Consider the following 16194-nt stretch of genomic DNA (forward strand, 5'->3'; position numbering starts at 1 on the left):
CCACGATCTGTGATTTGGTCAAACTAGTCTTCTCTCTGCTCTACCTCCTTGCCTTTGGATAGGCCATACATAGACTCCGCACCACGCATTCACTCCCTCCTTATTTCTACCTCACAAAGTCCCTGTTTTCCTTTAAGATGCAGATTAGGTACCATCTCTGAATGAACCCTTCATGATCTCCCTAATTGCCAATGCCTTCCTTCCCAGACTCCTTTAGTTTTATATTTATGCTATATGTGTATGTGTGTGCACATGCACACCCATACCCTTATCATTACACTTGTATCTCCCTCATTTGACCCACTGCTTGGCCAACAGTAGGTGCTTTATAACTATTTGATTGTTTGAACGCCTGACTTTATTTTTATATTTGCATTCCTGGGGTGGAACACCATGCTTGGCATATAGTTTTATCTTTATCCTCATTGCCTAGCACAGTACCTAGTATGTAGGTTAGGACCAGTGGGTATTGTGAACCTTAAAAATTCTCAGACCCTACTTCATAAGGTTTGGTTAAGACCATTCCCCATTTAAACAATGAAGGGACTTAGATCAGGATTGTGAGACCTCTACTCCACCCCAACTTAAGCCTGCTTTAGGGGAAGAAACTCCTTGCTAAACAATGAAAAATACTTAAACCCATACTTATAGTAAGGCAAAAGTTCTTAAGTTGTGCCCATTTTTAGATCTAATACAAAAGGGTGCTAAGTACCTATAAAGGTCAGGCAACCTGTGAATTTACAAGGAGCAAAGAGGTGAGAACTTATTCAGAGGTTTTTTCAGGTGTGAACTTAATCAAAAGTTCAAGCTTTCTTAGGTGTGAATTAAGAATGGTCTGTCCTTTGGAAAATGTCTACTGTGATTGCTGGATGTGAGAACTTAGGGGAGGTGACATAGGAGAAAATTCCCTTTAAAAGGAGATGAGAAACTGAGAGCAGAGGACTCTCGCTGGAACTCCCTCTCAGGAGACTCTTGTCACTCTGGGGTCTCTCTTTTGGGACAGTCAGCTGGGAAAGGCTGAATTGGAGGAGGCAGCTGGCCAAAGCTGCTTTGAAGGGTCTCTCTGGGGGCTCCCTCTCAGAGATCTTGTGGTGAATTGATAAAAGACCTGACTGATCCGTCTCTTAGGGTTTTCAGCTTAGGCTGGCTCATGCTGGCCTAGGCTGGTATAGCCTTTTCCCCCATTATTTCCTTTTTCTCTCTTTCTTTAATTCTTCATTTGTATGAATTAAAATCTCTATAAAACCCAGCTGACTTGGGTATATTTAATAATTGGGAATTTTTCCCTGGTGACCACCTTATATATTCAAGACACTGTCTTGAAACCATATTTTCTACAGTCACAATTTAAGCCAACCATTCTTTTATGAGCCACAGTTTATGTCTTCCACTATTTTAATCACTACAGTACTACTGGTGGGATGTAGGGCCCTGTGGGGAGGAGATGATTATATAGCTGGCATTGGAAAATTTGTGTTAACAGGTGAAAGACTAAGTCTCAATACACGTAGAATGAGGCACATTACCAAAACCTCCTAAGAAATATAATTGACTTGGTAATTCTACTTTTTTTAGGAAATCCTGGAAAGATTCAGTATAACAAGAGCCCTGATTTTGTAGTCTGAAGCCCTTTATTCCTCTTCTTCTGCTGTTCATTGGCTGCCTTTGTGACCTTGGGCAAGGCACTTTATCTATGATTCAATTTATTCCTTTTTTAGGTCTCATTTTTTTCCTAGGGTTTTTGGATTCTGTGATCTTTTAAGTTAGCTTTCTGTTTAAACTCCTTTGATTGAGCTTATATGCAGAAATACTCTTTGTTCTTAAGGAGTGTACCTGGAATTCTATAGCAAGATATATGTACATTACAATTTAAATAACAATAAGACATTTGAGGATCAGTTCAAAGGAATAGTATAAGAAGTACACTTGATTAATTGTCAAATGATTTGGATAGATAATCATTGCTATAGAGATCCTTAAAGGGCATTGATTAAACTGAATTTGTGTACAAGCTTGGAACTTTTGCTACATTTCTATTCCTGAAGTTTAAATAAATACAATCCCAACTAATAGTATAGCATTGCAAAAAATGAGAGATTATCTAATCTTACCTTCCCATTTTATAGATCAAGAAAAAAGACTCAGATGGGGTAAGTGATTAGTATAATTTAGTCATGCTGAGGCCCAGATCTTCTGAATATTTTTACTCCAAAGCCACTTTTCCACACTTCCTCCCACTTCCTACAGCTGTTGGTAGATAAGAACTGTTGTCTGACATGTCAGTACCTTGGTTTAAAAAAAAGAAAAAAAAGCACTTCAAAATTTTTGTTCTCACAAGTTTTAAGTTGATTTCTTTATTAGCATTACTTGTATCAGAACCTTTTTCACCCTGACATCACCTTCGGATATAGGTAATGGGCAGCATGATGTAGTAAATAGCCAGCTTTGTAGTCAGGAATTCCTACCTCTGACATATATTGGTAGTTTAACTTCAATCAAATTATTTGACCTCTCAATACTATAAATTGTACTACCATCTACTTTGGTAGAGAGAGCTTGCAAACTTCAGATTCCCTGTTCTAATGGAATCACAGACTTAAACTATGTCTTAAGAGCATGAGAATGAGTGTATGTGAGTACACACTTATTTACATATGTATATGGCATGCAATTTCAGTTCTCTCTGCTGCCCCAAAGCTGATTCAACAATTGTAATTGATAAAAATGCAGTTTATATGAATTTTTCCCTATTAGTAACTAATTCTATAGCAAAAGGCAGAAGGGATGATTGACCACCGCTGATAGTAGTGGCAGAACTCTATGACAAGTTGTAAGATTTATATACAAAATCCATTTAACCTACATATTATATCAATTTATTCCCTGAGATAGTCATCAATAGTATGAATAGAACTTGAAAGTTTTAATTGCGAGTTCTTGCATATAGCCAGAAACCTCAGACTTGCTAGTAGACTTAAACCAGTGTAATTACTGCCACCACTATTATCCCACTATTTTCTTATCCTTTGTATTAGTTTCTGGTTTCTGAGTTATTACACAGTTACTACAAAAAATATTTTTCTTCCTGTTGTTTCAGTGAACATGACAAAAGCATAGATTTATTGGATTTTAGTGTATATTTATTCTTGATTACTTTTCTGATGCCCTCAAGCCACACACACACACACACACACACACACACACACACACACACACACACACACACACACACACACACACACAGGTTTCTAGGTAGTTTTCTTTGGTTTTCAGAGATGAGGTGATATGTGCTGAAATATTTCTTGTACATCTGGTTTCCCTCATCAATTGAGAGCATAATTGAAGTGTACCTTTTGTGAATCAATTCAGTAAATGCTGTGTGCTTGCTATGTAACCAATACTGTCTTGAGACTTTAGCTGGTACAGGATTAATCAAGACAGTGGGGAAGCTATCTCATACAGGGTGCAAGACACAGTTGTTGGTTTTTCTGCTAGCTGCATGAGTTTATTAGCAAGTCATGTAATCTCTTTTGCTCTTGATGGCTCATTTGTGAAATGGGATAATATTGGACCTCTTTGAAGGATAAGAACATGTGATCTCTTGCTGGGCCTTCGATCTAAAATATTTGTGGTTATAAGTATGTAATAGTTTCTGGCCCTCAGAGAATTTCTAATCTTAGTGAGAGACAAGATTTATATAATTGACCCCAAAACAATACAAAGTAGTGGTGCCAACATATATAGTACAGATTTTAAGTCCTATTGAGGAGAGAGGGTGTGACCTGAAATTGTTAGGGAAAGCTTCATGGAATCAGTGGGATAGTGAGTTGGAATTTAATGGATGAATAGGTGAGACTAAGCAAATTGGGAAAGGACTTCTCATTTGTGAAGAGTATATGAAAAAAAATGTGGCACTGGAAATGAGCATATGTTTAAACAACAAAAATCTTGTTCTAGTGGAGGAGTGGGCACATGTTAGCAAGTGGTGAGAGCTAAGTTTAGATGGGTAGATTGGTCCTAGATAATATAGGACTTTGAATGTCAGGATAAAAAGTTTATGTTTGCTCTGAAAGATAGAGGGGATAAGAGTACAGAATAAGAGTTAATAAACTAGGCTGAATTTGGCCAAAGGCCCATTTTATTCACAAGCCAAGAATGATTTGTACATTTTATTTTATTTTTTTGTTTTTGATAGTTAATTTTATTGACAGCTTAATTTTATTGCAAACCTTACAATTACTCTTTCATGTTTACTTTTTTGTGCTTCTCTTGAGTCTTATATTTGAATGTTAAATTTTGAATTTAGCTCTGATCTTTTTTTTGTTTTTGTTTTTATTTATTTATGATTTTAATTTAAGTTAATTTATTTAGTCAATTTAGAACATTATTCCTTGGTTATAAGAATTATATTATTTCCCTCCTTCCCCTCCCCCACCCTTCCCACAGCTGACATGTAATTTCATTGGGTATTACATATGTCTTTGATCAGAACCCATTTCAATGTTGTTGGTGTTTGCATTAGGATGTTCATTTAGAGTCTATATACCCCAAAATATCCCCTCAACCCATGTATTGAAGTAGTTGTTTTTTTCTGTGTTTCTACTCCCACAGTTTTTCCTCTGAATGTGGACAGCATTCTTTCTCATAAATCCCTCCTAACTGTCCTGGATCATTGCATTCCTACTAATGGAGAAGTCCATTACATTTGATTGTACCACAGTGTATCAGTCTCTTGTATACAATGTTCTCCTGGTTCTGCTCCTTTTGCTCTGCAACACTTCCTGGAGTTCATTCCAGTTCTCACGGAATTCCTCCAGTTCATTATTCTTTTGAGCACAATAGTATTCCACCATAATTTATTCAGCCATTCCCCAGTTGAAGGGCATCCCCTCATTTTCCAATTTTTTGCCACCACAAAGAGTGCAGCTATGAATATTCTTGTACAAGTCTTTTTCCTTAGTATCTCGTTGGGGTACAAATCCAGCAGTGCTATGGCTGGATCAAAGGGCAGACAGTCTTTTAGTGCCCTTTGGGCATAGTTCCAAATTGCCCTCCAAAATGGTTGGATTAATCCACAACTCCACCAGCAATGCATTAATGTCCCGACTTTGCCACATCCCCTCCAGCATTCATTACTTTCTGTTGCTGTCATGTTAGCCAATCTGCTAGGTGTGAGATGATACCTCAGAGTTGTTTTGATTTGCATGTCTCTGATTATAAGAGATTTAGAATACTTTTTCATGTGCTTATTAATAGTTTTGATTTCTTTAACTGAAAAGTGCTTATTCATGTCCCATGCCCATTTATCAATTGGAGAATGACTTGATTTTTTTTACAATTGATTTACCTCTTTATAAATTTGAGGAATTAGAGCTTTGTCAGAGGTTTTTGTTATGAAGATTGTTTCCCAATTTGTGGCTTCCCTTCTAATTTTGGATGCATTGGTTTTGTTTGTACAAAACCTTTTTAATTTTGATGTAATCAAAATTATTGATTTTACATTTCGTGATTTTTTTCCTAGCTCTTGCTTGGTTTTAAAGTCTTTCCTTTCCCAAAGATCTGACATATATATTCTGTGTTCACCTAATTTGCTTATCATTTCCTTCATTATATTCGGGTCATTCACCTATTCTGAGTTTATCTTGGTGTAGGGTGTGAGATGTTGATCCAAACCTAATCTCTCACATACTGTCTTCCAGTTTTCCCAGCAGTTTTTATCAAACAGTGGATTTTGGTCCCCAAAGCTGGGATCTTTGGGCTTATCATAGATTGTCTTGCTGAGGTCACTTAGCCCAAGTCTATTCCATTGCTCCTCCTCTCTGTCTCTTAACCAGTACCAAATTGTTTTGATGACCACTGCTTTATAGTATACTTTTAGATCTGGTACTGCAAGTCCTCCTTCCTTTGCATTTTTTTCATGTTTTTCCTGGATATCCTTGATCTTTTGTTCTTCCAAATGAACTTTGTTATAGTTTTTTCTAATTCATCAAAAAAGTTTTTAGGTAGTTCAATGGGTATGGCAATGAAAAAGTAAATTAATTTGGGTAGGATTGTCATTTTTATTATGTTAGTTTGGCCTACCCATGAGCAATCAATGCTTTTCCAGTTGTTTAGATCTAGTTTTAATTGTGTGGAGAGTGCTTTGTAGTTATGGTCATATAGTTCCTGTGTTTGTCTCAGCAGAGAGATTTCTAAGTATTTTATATAGTTTAGGGTAATTTTAAATGGAATTTCTCTTTCTAATACTTGCTGCTGAGATGTGTTGGAGATATATAGAAATTCTGATGACTTACTTATGTGGGTTTATTTTGTATCCTGCAACTTTCCTAAAGTTGTTGATTATTTCAACTAGCTTTTTGTTGATTCTCTAGGACTCTTTAAGTAGACCATCATATCATCTACAAAGAGTGATAGCTTGGGCTCCTCATTGCCTATATTAATACCTTCAATTTCTTTTTCTTCTCTAATCGCTACAACTAGTTTCTCTAGCACAATGTTAAATAATAGAGGTGATAATGGGAATCCCTGTTTCACTCCTCATCTTATTGGGAAGGCTTCTAATTTATCCTCATTACATATGATGTTTGCTGATGGTTTTAGATATATACTGTTGATTATTTTTTAGGAAAGGGCCTTCTATTCCTATACTTTCTAGTGTTTTCAATAGCAATGAGTGTTATATTTTGTCAAAAGGCTTTTTCTACTTCTATTGAGAATCATGTGATTTTTGTTGGTTTGCTTGTTGAAATGGTCAATTATGTTGATGGTTTTCCTAATATTAAACCATCTTTGCATTCCTGGTATGAATCCTACCTGGTCATAGTGAATTGTGATTACTTGCTGGAGTCTTTTTGCTAGTATCCTATTTAAGATTTTTGCATCTATATTCATTAAGGAGATTCATCTAAAGTTTTCTTTCTTTGTTTTGTCCTGTCTGGCTTTGGAATCAGTACCATATTTGTGTCGTAAAAGGAATTTGGTAGAACTCCTTCTTCGGGTATTCTGTCAAATATTTTGTATAATATTGGGATGAATTGTTCTTTGAATGTTTGATAGAATTCATTTGTAAATCCATCTGGACCTGGGGGTTTTTTCTTAGGATTTTTCTCAATCCATCAAACAATCTTTGATGGATTGTTCAAATTCTTTTTCTGATAACGGGGTTGTTCAGGTAATCTATTTCTTCCTCTGTTAGTCTAGGCAATTAATATTTTTTGTAAATATTCATCCATATCACCTAGATTGCCATATATATAGTTGGGCATAATAGTTTTTAATGATTGCATTAATTTCCTCTTCATTAGAGGTGAGGTCTCCCGTTTTCATTTTGGATTCTGTCAATTTGGTTTTCATCTTTCCTTTTTTAATTAGATTGACCAGTACTTTGTCTATTTTATTTGTTTTTCAAAGTACAAGCTTCTAGTCTTATTTATTAAATCAATAGTTCTTTGACTTTAAATTTTATTAATTTTTCCTTTGATTTTTTTGGATCTCTAATTTAGTCTTCATCTGAGGATTTTTAATTTGTTCACTTTCAATTTTTTTAATTTGCATGCCCAATTCATTGACCTCTGCCCTCTCTAGTTTGTTAATCTATCAACTCAAGGATATAAATTTCCCCCTGAGTACTGCTTTGGCTGCATCCCATCGGTTTTGAAAGGATGTCTCATCATTGATATTTCCTTCAATGCAATTATTAATTGTTTCTATGATTTGTTTTTTACCTAAACAGTTTTCCAGAATTGTATTATTTAATTTCCAATTAATTTTTGATTTACCTGTCCATGTATTACTAATTATTATTTTTATTGCAATGTGATCTGAGAAGGTTGCATTTATTATTTCTCCTCTTTTGAACTTTTTTGCAATGTTTTTAGGCCCTAATACATGGTCAATTTTTGTGAATGTACCATGTGCTGCTGAAAAGAAGTTATATTCCTTTTTGTCCCTTTTTATTTTTCTCCACATATCTACTAAGTCAATTTTTCTAAGATTTCATTCACTTTTCTTCTTTCTTATTTATTTTTTGGTTTGATTTTATCTAGTTTGGATAGAGGAAGGTTCAGGTCTCCCACTAGTATAATTTTTCTGTTCATTTTATCCTTGAGCTCCACTAGTTTCTCCTTTAGAAATTTGGATGCTCTGCCATTTGGTGCATACATTTTGAGGACTGATATTTCCTCATTGTCTATACTTCCATTTATCAGGATGTAATTATCTTCCTTACCTTCCCTATCTCTTTGAACTAGATCTATTTTTACTTTGGCTTTTCAGATATCATGATTGTGACTCCTGCCTTCTTTTTATCAGTTGATGCCTAACAGATTTGGCTCCATCCTCTTACTTTCACCCTTTGCGTATCTGCCTTCCTCATGTGTGTTTCTTGTAGACAGCATATGGTAGGGCTTTTTATTCTAATCCACTTTGCTCTTTGCTTGCATTTTATGGGTGTGTTTATTCCATTCATATCAGAGTTATAATTACCAGGTGTGTATTTCCCAGCATTTTGATTTCTACTCCTAATCCTGCCTTTTCTTCTTTCACTATTTCCTTCGATACCAGTTTTTTTTAATCAGTCCCTCTAATTCCCACCCTTATTTTACTTTCCTTTCTACCCCTCTCCCTTCTCATTCCCTCCTTATTTTCTTAACAGTCTTTTTAACCTACCCCCACCTCTCACAACCACCCTCTCCCTCCCTTGTGCTGCTTCCCTCCCCACCAGTCCGTTTGTTACCCTTCCACTTCCCTATAGGGCACAAATCAATTCTCTGCCCCAATGAAAAATGAAATGATTGTTCTTCCCCCTTCGAGTCATTTTCAATGAGTGTAAGAGTTGAGTATTTCCTATCTCCAACCTTTTTCCCCTTCCAGTGTATTGAGTTCACCCCCCTCCTTCCATGTGCTTCTTTGTGACATATAAATTTACCCCCTTCAGTTTCTTTTCCCATTCCTTTTAGTATTAATCTCTTATTTTACCTTTTTTTGTATATTGTAATAGATGACATTTTGATGGTGTATATTGATGGATACTAGATAACTAATGGATCAGATAGTTATCTTCTTTGCCTACTCTCCTTCCTATCTACCTCCCGTTTTCCTCCCTCTTCAGAAGCCTTTCAGCCTCCCCTCCCCCCTTCTTCAGTTTCCCTCAAGTCACTCAGTGTGAGCTGTGAGGTTTCAATGAAATAGTTCTTAATATTCTTTGTCAAAGAAGAGGTTTATTTAAGGAAGACAGGACAAAGGGTGGAGGACAAGGTAATAGGGGTAGGATATACCCATTCTCTACAGTGAGTCTTATGTTGGAGGATATTGAGAGAAATGGCAATTTAGTCACTAGCATGAAATAGACTCAGTCAGAGAGATATATGAGGACTACTGTCTTTCTTTTCTTCTGCCTTTCAGTTCAGCCAGGTCACCTCCCACTTGATTATCTCATGTCCCAGAGATAAACTACCTTCTTCCTTCAGGTCAGCCAGGAAGCCAAAATCCCTTCAGCTTCAGTCACCACCATCAGCTAAAGACTTCAAATCTGGTCAAACCATTGGCTCTTTTATGTGGAGGAGATAATTTACAAGGCATGCAACGGACAGGAGGTGGAGATGGGTCATCTGTCAGTCAAATGGAGATTCCATTTGGAATATGACTGGGAAACAGTTGGAGGCAAGAGCCAACTGTTTGAAGGCATTCAAAGGCTTTTGATTTGCTGGCTGAGGTGTAGGAAGAAACTGGTGTTATCTCTGGGACTTGGTGTTATCAAGTTGGAGGTGGCTTGGTTGATTTGAAGGTAGAAGAAAGGACAATTATCCTTATATCTCTCTCTCTGACTGGTTCTATTTCATGCTAGTGACTAAATTGCCATTTCTCTAAATATCCTCCAATCTAACACTCTCTGTAGAGAATAGGGATATCCCAAAAATTGAAGGAGGAAATAGATAGTAAAACTATACAAGTAGGAGACCTGAACCTACCACTATCAAATTTAAATAAATCAAAAAATAAATAAGAAATAGGTAAAGAGGTGAATAAAATCTTAGAGAAATTAGAGTTAATAGATATATGGAGAAAATTAAATAGGGACAAAAAGGAATACACTTTCTTTTCAGCAGCACATGATACATTCAGAAAGATTGACCATATACTAGGTCATAAAAACATGGCATACAAATGCAGAAAAGCAGAAATAATAAATACAACCTTTTCACATCATAAGGCAATAAAAATAATGATCAGTGAGGGTACACGGAGAGCCAAATCAAAAATTAATTGGAAATTAAATAATATTATTCTCCAAAATCGGATAGAGAAAAAAATCATAGAAGTAATTAATAATTTCATTGAAGAAAATGACAATGATGAGACATCCTTTCAAACTCTATGGGATTCAGCCAAAGTAGTACTCAAGGGGAAAATTACATGCTTGAGATCATGTATTAACAAATTAGGGAGGGCAGAGGTCAATGAATTGGACATGCAAATCAAAGAACTTGAAAGCGAACAAATTAAAACCCCCCAGAAGTAAACCCAATTAGAGATCCTAAAAATTAAGGGAGCAATTAATAAAATCAAATGTGATAGAACTATTGAAGTTATAAATAAGACTAGAAGTTGGTATTTTGAAAAAAAAACAAAGAAAAGAGACAAAGGTACTGTTCAATCTAATAAAAAAAAGGAAAGAAGAAAATCAAAATAACAGTATCATAGATGAAAAGGGGGAACTCACCTCCAGTGAAGAGGAAATTAAGGCAATCATTAAAAAGTATTTTGCTGGTGGAGTTGTGAATTGATCCAACCATTCTAGAGGGAAATTTGGAACTATTCCCAAATGGTGCTAAAAGACTGTCTGCCCTTTGATCCAGCCATAGCACTGCTGGGTTTGTACCCCAAAGAGATACTAAGGAAAAAGACTTGTATAAGAATAATCATAGCTGAGCTCTTTGTGGTGGCAAAGAATTGGAAAATAGGGGGTTGCCCTTCAATTGGGGAATGTCCAAACAAATTGTGGTGTCTGTTGGTGATGGAATACTATTGTGCTCAAAGGAATAATAAAGTTTAGGAATTCCACAGGAACTGGAACAACCTTCAGGAAGTGATGCAGGGCGAAAGGAGCAGAACCAGGAGAACATTGTACACAGAGACCAGATACTTTGTGTTATAATCAAATGTAGTGGACTTCTCCATTAGTGGCAATGTAATGATCCTGAACAGGTAGGAGGGATCTATGAGAAAGAACACTATCCACATCAGGTGGAAACACTGTGGGAGTAAAAACACTGAAGGAAAAACAACTGCTTGAATACATGGATTGAAGGGATATGGTTGGGGATGTAGACTCTAAATGAACATCCTAGTGCAAACACCAACAACATGGAAATGGGTTCTGATCAAGGAAGCATAGAATACCCAGTGGAATTGGGCATAGGCTATAGGGTGGTTGGAGGGAGGGGAGGGAGGAGTAGAAAATGATCTTTGTAACCAAGGAATAATGTTTGAAATTGACCAAATTAAAAAAATGTTAAAAAATTAAGAGGACTGCTTTGGCACAAGTGTGAAGCATGCATCAATGAAAAAAACATTTTTGAGAGCTTTCTGTGTGCCAGACACAATTCTAAGCTATGGGGATACAAATACAAAAAGTATGTAGTCTCTCCCCACAAGGAGTTCTAAGAAGGGGCAACAATATATTTAAAAGTATAGTGGTTGAGGAGTATTTTGAACTAGAAAGTCCCAGGGATGCTGAATTGGATATGCAGGGCAGTTGATTAAAATACTTTAGAAGTGATCATGTTGATTTGATTAGTGTTCCAAAAACTTGAATACCAGTAGATGAGTACTATGCAAGTGACAATATGGCATGAAGAAGGTGCCTGCAGCATGGCAGGTTGGGTTAGTCTAGTTACTCAAAATTTTCACCAGTTAGGATAAATCTGAGAAAGACCAGAAAAGACAAGTTGAAGTCAAGAAGCCATGACATAAATAAGTGTAAGAGGAGCTGTACCTGGTTGGTTATGCAAAATTCTCTATTCAGGATCAAAGGGTCATGAATTTGGAGTGCCAGATCCTTACAGGGAACCAGAGTGGGAGGTAGAGGGCCCAAAATTTCATGAAGGTGGCTGGAGAGGGACCAGGATATTCTGGTGGCCTGAATGGGATGGATTTATGGAATAGAGACCAATTAAGAGACTGTTAAATATCTCTTAATTAAGTGAGAGGTAATGACCAACAGAATTAGCTATCCTTGGTTCATCTTTTACTCTTCTCTTTTAAAAAATCTATGCTAAATAAATATAATAATGATCATTTCCATATGTATTTAAGAACAGGAGAGGAATATATGTGAAACTATGCAAATTATTGTGTAGTGCTTGCTTTCCTTTTTAAGAGTATAACTTCAATGTGTAACTCTTACAGCTGTCTTATCTGCCTCCACTTCTCTCCCTTCCCCTACTTACAAGTGAAGTTAATCCTTAAAAATTTATAGTGTATTATTATTTGATTGGAGCTCTTAAGTCTTTTAATGTTTTTTTAATTGTAAAAACAATTTCTTCAGATACTGCTCACTTCACTTTGCCTTAAGTTTTTAGAAGTTTCTCTGAAACTTTTGTCCTACCATTTATTACAGTATAATGCTGTTCCTATTATATTGACATAAAAAATTTATTTATTTTCCAGATGATTTTTGTCCCTTTAATTTCCAATGCTTTGCTACTCCAAAAAGGATTGCTGTATTTTTGTACATATGGGTCTTTTTCCTTTTCCTTTTATCTTTTAGGTGCTTAATAAGTTTAATAGCAATATCAATGGGTTAACACATATACCCATAATAGTGAATTTTAGTTCCAAGTTGCTTTTAGAATGACTGCACTAATCATAGTTCTAGCTGTAATCCATTAGTTCTTGTAGCCCTTCTAGTATTTGCTATTTTCCTTTTCTGTCAGCTTTGCCAATCTGATGGGAGTGAAGTAGAATTTCACAATTGCTCCATTTTACTATTTGTTAATGATTTGGTGGGCTCCTTTCCCCACTCTTGAAAATTCATATTTCTTCCTCTGAAAATGTTTCTTCATATCCTTTGACCATTTATCTATTGGGGAATGACTCTCATTGTTATAAATTTTAATGAGTTCTTTTATATATCTTAGAAATGAAACTTTTATCAGAGAAGTGTATTGCAGTTCTCTCCCTAATCTGGAAACTGTTTTCCTTCTGCTATTAAATGCATTGATTTTTGCATGTATGGTAAAGATTTTTTTTATTTTTTGTAATCGAAATTATTCATCTCCTCTGAACAGAGATCTTTTTCTTTTGATTGATTCTGAACTCTTTCCCAACCATATTTCTGAAAGGTTATTTACCTTTGTTCCTCTAATTTGTTTATGATATGATTTTTTATAACTAGGTATAATATAATTTGAAATTTAATTGGATTGTATAATTTGATACTTTGGTCTTTACTTTCTGCCTAACAGATTTTAGGTTTTCCAGCAGTTTTTATTGAATAGTGAGTTTTTTTTTAATTTCAGTAACTGGGGTATTTGTGTTTATTTAACACTAGGTTACTTTATATTTTACATTGATATTTTGTATACTTTATCTGTTTGATATCCTTTTTTTATCCCATCATTCTAATAACCACATTATTATTATTAAAATCTTTTCCTTCCATCTTAGAATCAATATTGTGTGTTGGTTCCAAAGTAGCAGAGTGAGTAGTTAAGGCTAGGTAGTGGGGGTTAAGTGACTTGCCCAGGGTCACACAGTTAGGGAAGTGTCTGGGATTAGATTCGAACCTAGGACCTTTTGTCTTTACTAGGTCTGGCTCTCAATCCACTGAGCCACCTAGCTTCCCCATCCCCTCTCTCTTCCCAATAGCAAATTGTTTGTTTATGATTATTACTTTATAATAATATAATAATTTTAAGTTAGATTTGGTATTACTGAGCCTCTTTTTTAACCTTACTTTTTTTCCTCCTACGATTTCTATTTCCCCCCTAGATCTATAAAGTGATCCTTCGGTAGTTTGATTTTATAGCATTAAATAAAGAAATTAATTGAGGTATCATTGTTATTTTTTTACAACATTGATTTAATCTACCTTGAGCAGTTCATATTTCTTCATTTAACTAGGTTGGCCTCCCCACCTTTTTTTGTAAAGCATTTTGTACTTTTATTTATATAGTTCCTATATCTTGGTGGGTGACATCCAAACATTTTATAGATTCTATAGTTGTCTTAAGTGGTATTTCTCTTTGTGCCTTATTATTTTGTTAGAATACATAGAAATTATGATGATTTAGGTGAATTTGCTTCAACTTTTCCTATGTTTTTTTAAAAATAATATTTTATTTGATCATTTCCAAGCATTATTCATTAAAGACAAAGATCATTTTCTTTTCTCCCCTCACCCCCCATAGCCGACGTGTGATTCCACTGGGTGTCACATGTGTTCTTGATTCGAACCCATTTCCATGTTGTTAATATTTGCATTAGAGTTTCGTTTAGAGTTTCTCCTCTGTCATGTCCCCTCAACTGCTGTAGTCAGGCAGTTGCTTTTCCTTGGTGTTTCTATTCCCATAGTTAATCCTTTGCTTATGCATAGTGTTTTTTCTCCTAGATCCCTGAAGATTGTTTAGGGACATTACACTGCCACTAATGGAGAAGTCCATTAATTCGATTGGACCACAGTGTATCAGTCTCTGTGTACAATGTTCTCCTGGTTCTGCTCCTCTCACTCTGCATCACTTCCTGGAGATTGTTCCAGTCTCCATGGAACTCCTCCACTTTGTTATTCCTTTGAGCATAATAGTATTCCATCACCAACATATACCACAGTTTGTTCAGCCATTCCCCAATTGATGGGCATCCCCTCGTTTTCCAGTTTTTGGCCACCACAAAGAGCACAGCTATGAATATTTTTGTACAAGTCTTTGTGTCCATTATCTCTTTGGGGTACAGACCCAGCAGTGCTATGGCTGGATCAAAGGGTAGACATTCTTTTGTCGCCCTTTGGGCATAGTTCCAAATTGCCCTCCAGAATGGCTGGATCAGTTCACAACTCCACCAGCAATGAATTAATGTCCCTACTTTGCCACATCCCCTCCAGCATTCATTACTTTCCTTTGCTATCATGCTAGCCAGTCTGCTTGGTGTGAGGTGATACCTCAGAGTTGTTTTGATTTGCATCTCTCTGATTATAAGAGATTTAGAACACTTTTTCATGTGCTTGTTAATAGTTTTGATTTCTTTATCTGAGAACTGCCTATCCATTTATCAATTGGAGAATGGCTTGATTTTTTGTACAGTTGATTTAGCTCTTTATAAATTTGAGTAATTAAACCTTTGTCAGAGGTTTCGATGAAGATTTTTTCCCAATTTGTTGTTTCCCTTCTGATTTTAGTTACATTGGTTTTGTTTGTACAAAAGCTTTTTAATTTGATGTAGTCAAAATTATTTATTTTACATTTTCTGATTCTTTCTACGTCTTGCTTGGTTTTAAAGTCTTTCCCCTCCCAAAGGTCTGACATGTATACTATTCTGTGTTTACCCAATTTACTTATGGTTTCCTTCTTTATGTTTAATTCATTCACCCATTTTGAATTTATCTTGGTGTAGGGTGTGAGGTGTTGATCTATTCCTAATCTCTCCCATGCTGTCTTCCAATTTTCCCAGCAGTTTTTATCGAATAGTGGATTTTTGTCCCAAGACCTGGGATCTTTGGGTTTATCGTATACTGTCTTGCTGAGGTCGCTTTCCCCCAGTCTATTTCACTGATCTTCCTTTCTGTTTCTTAGCCAGTACCAAATTGTTTTGATGATGACTGCTGCTTTGTAATATAGTTAAGGTCTGGGACTGCAAGGCCCCCATCATATGTGGTTTTTTTTTTCATTATTTACCTGGATATCCTTGATCTTTTGTTATTCCAGATGAATTTTGTTATGGTTTGTTCTAAATCAGTAAAGAAGTATTTTGGGAGTTTAATGGGTATGGCACTAAATAGATAAATAAGTTTGGGTAGGACGGTCATTTTTATTATATTGGCTTGTCCTATACATGAGCAGTTAATGTTTTTCCAATTGCTCAAGTCTAGTTTTAGTTGTGTGGAGAGTGTTTTGTAGTTGTGTTCATATAGTTCCTGTGTTTGTCTCGGGAGATAGATTCCTAGGTATTTTATTTTGTCTAAGGTGATTTTGAATGGGA

At 35.7% G+C, this 16194-nt stretch overlaps 1 protein-coding gene and 1 long non-coding RNA gene across 11 annotated transcripts in view; one reads left to right on the forward strand and one right to left on the reverse strand.

Moving 5' to 3' along the window:
- ARHGEF7 (Rho guanine nucleotide exchange factor 7) overlaps positions 1-16194 on the forward strand; it is a 381786-nt gene that overhangs the window by 198514 nt on the left and 167078 nt on the right. The gene's annotated exons all lie outside the window — the stretch shown is intronic.
- Positions 1-16194, reverse strand: part of LOC130455891 (uncharacterized) — a 113437-nt gene that overhangs the window by 13656 nt on the left and 83587 nt on the right. Inside the window, exon 3 of the long non-coding RNA XR_008914137.1 lies at positions 2112-2286. This is a non-coding gene — a long non-coding RNA (uncharacterized LOC130455891). The remainder of the gene's footprint in view (positions 1-2111; positions 2287-16194) is intronic.

The sequence above is a fragment of the Monodelphis domestica genome, chromosome 8 (genome assembly GCF_027887165.1).
Source record: "Monodelphis domestica isolate mMonDom1 chromosome 8, mMonDom1.pri, whole genome shotgun sequence".
Classification (NCBI taxonomy): Eukaryota; Metazoa; Chordata; class Mammalia; order Didelphimorphia; family Didelphidae; genus Monodelphis; species Monodelphis domestica.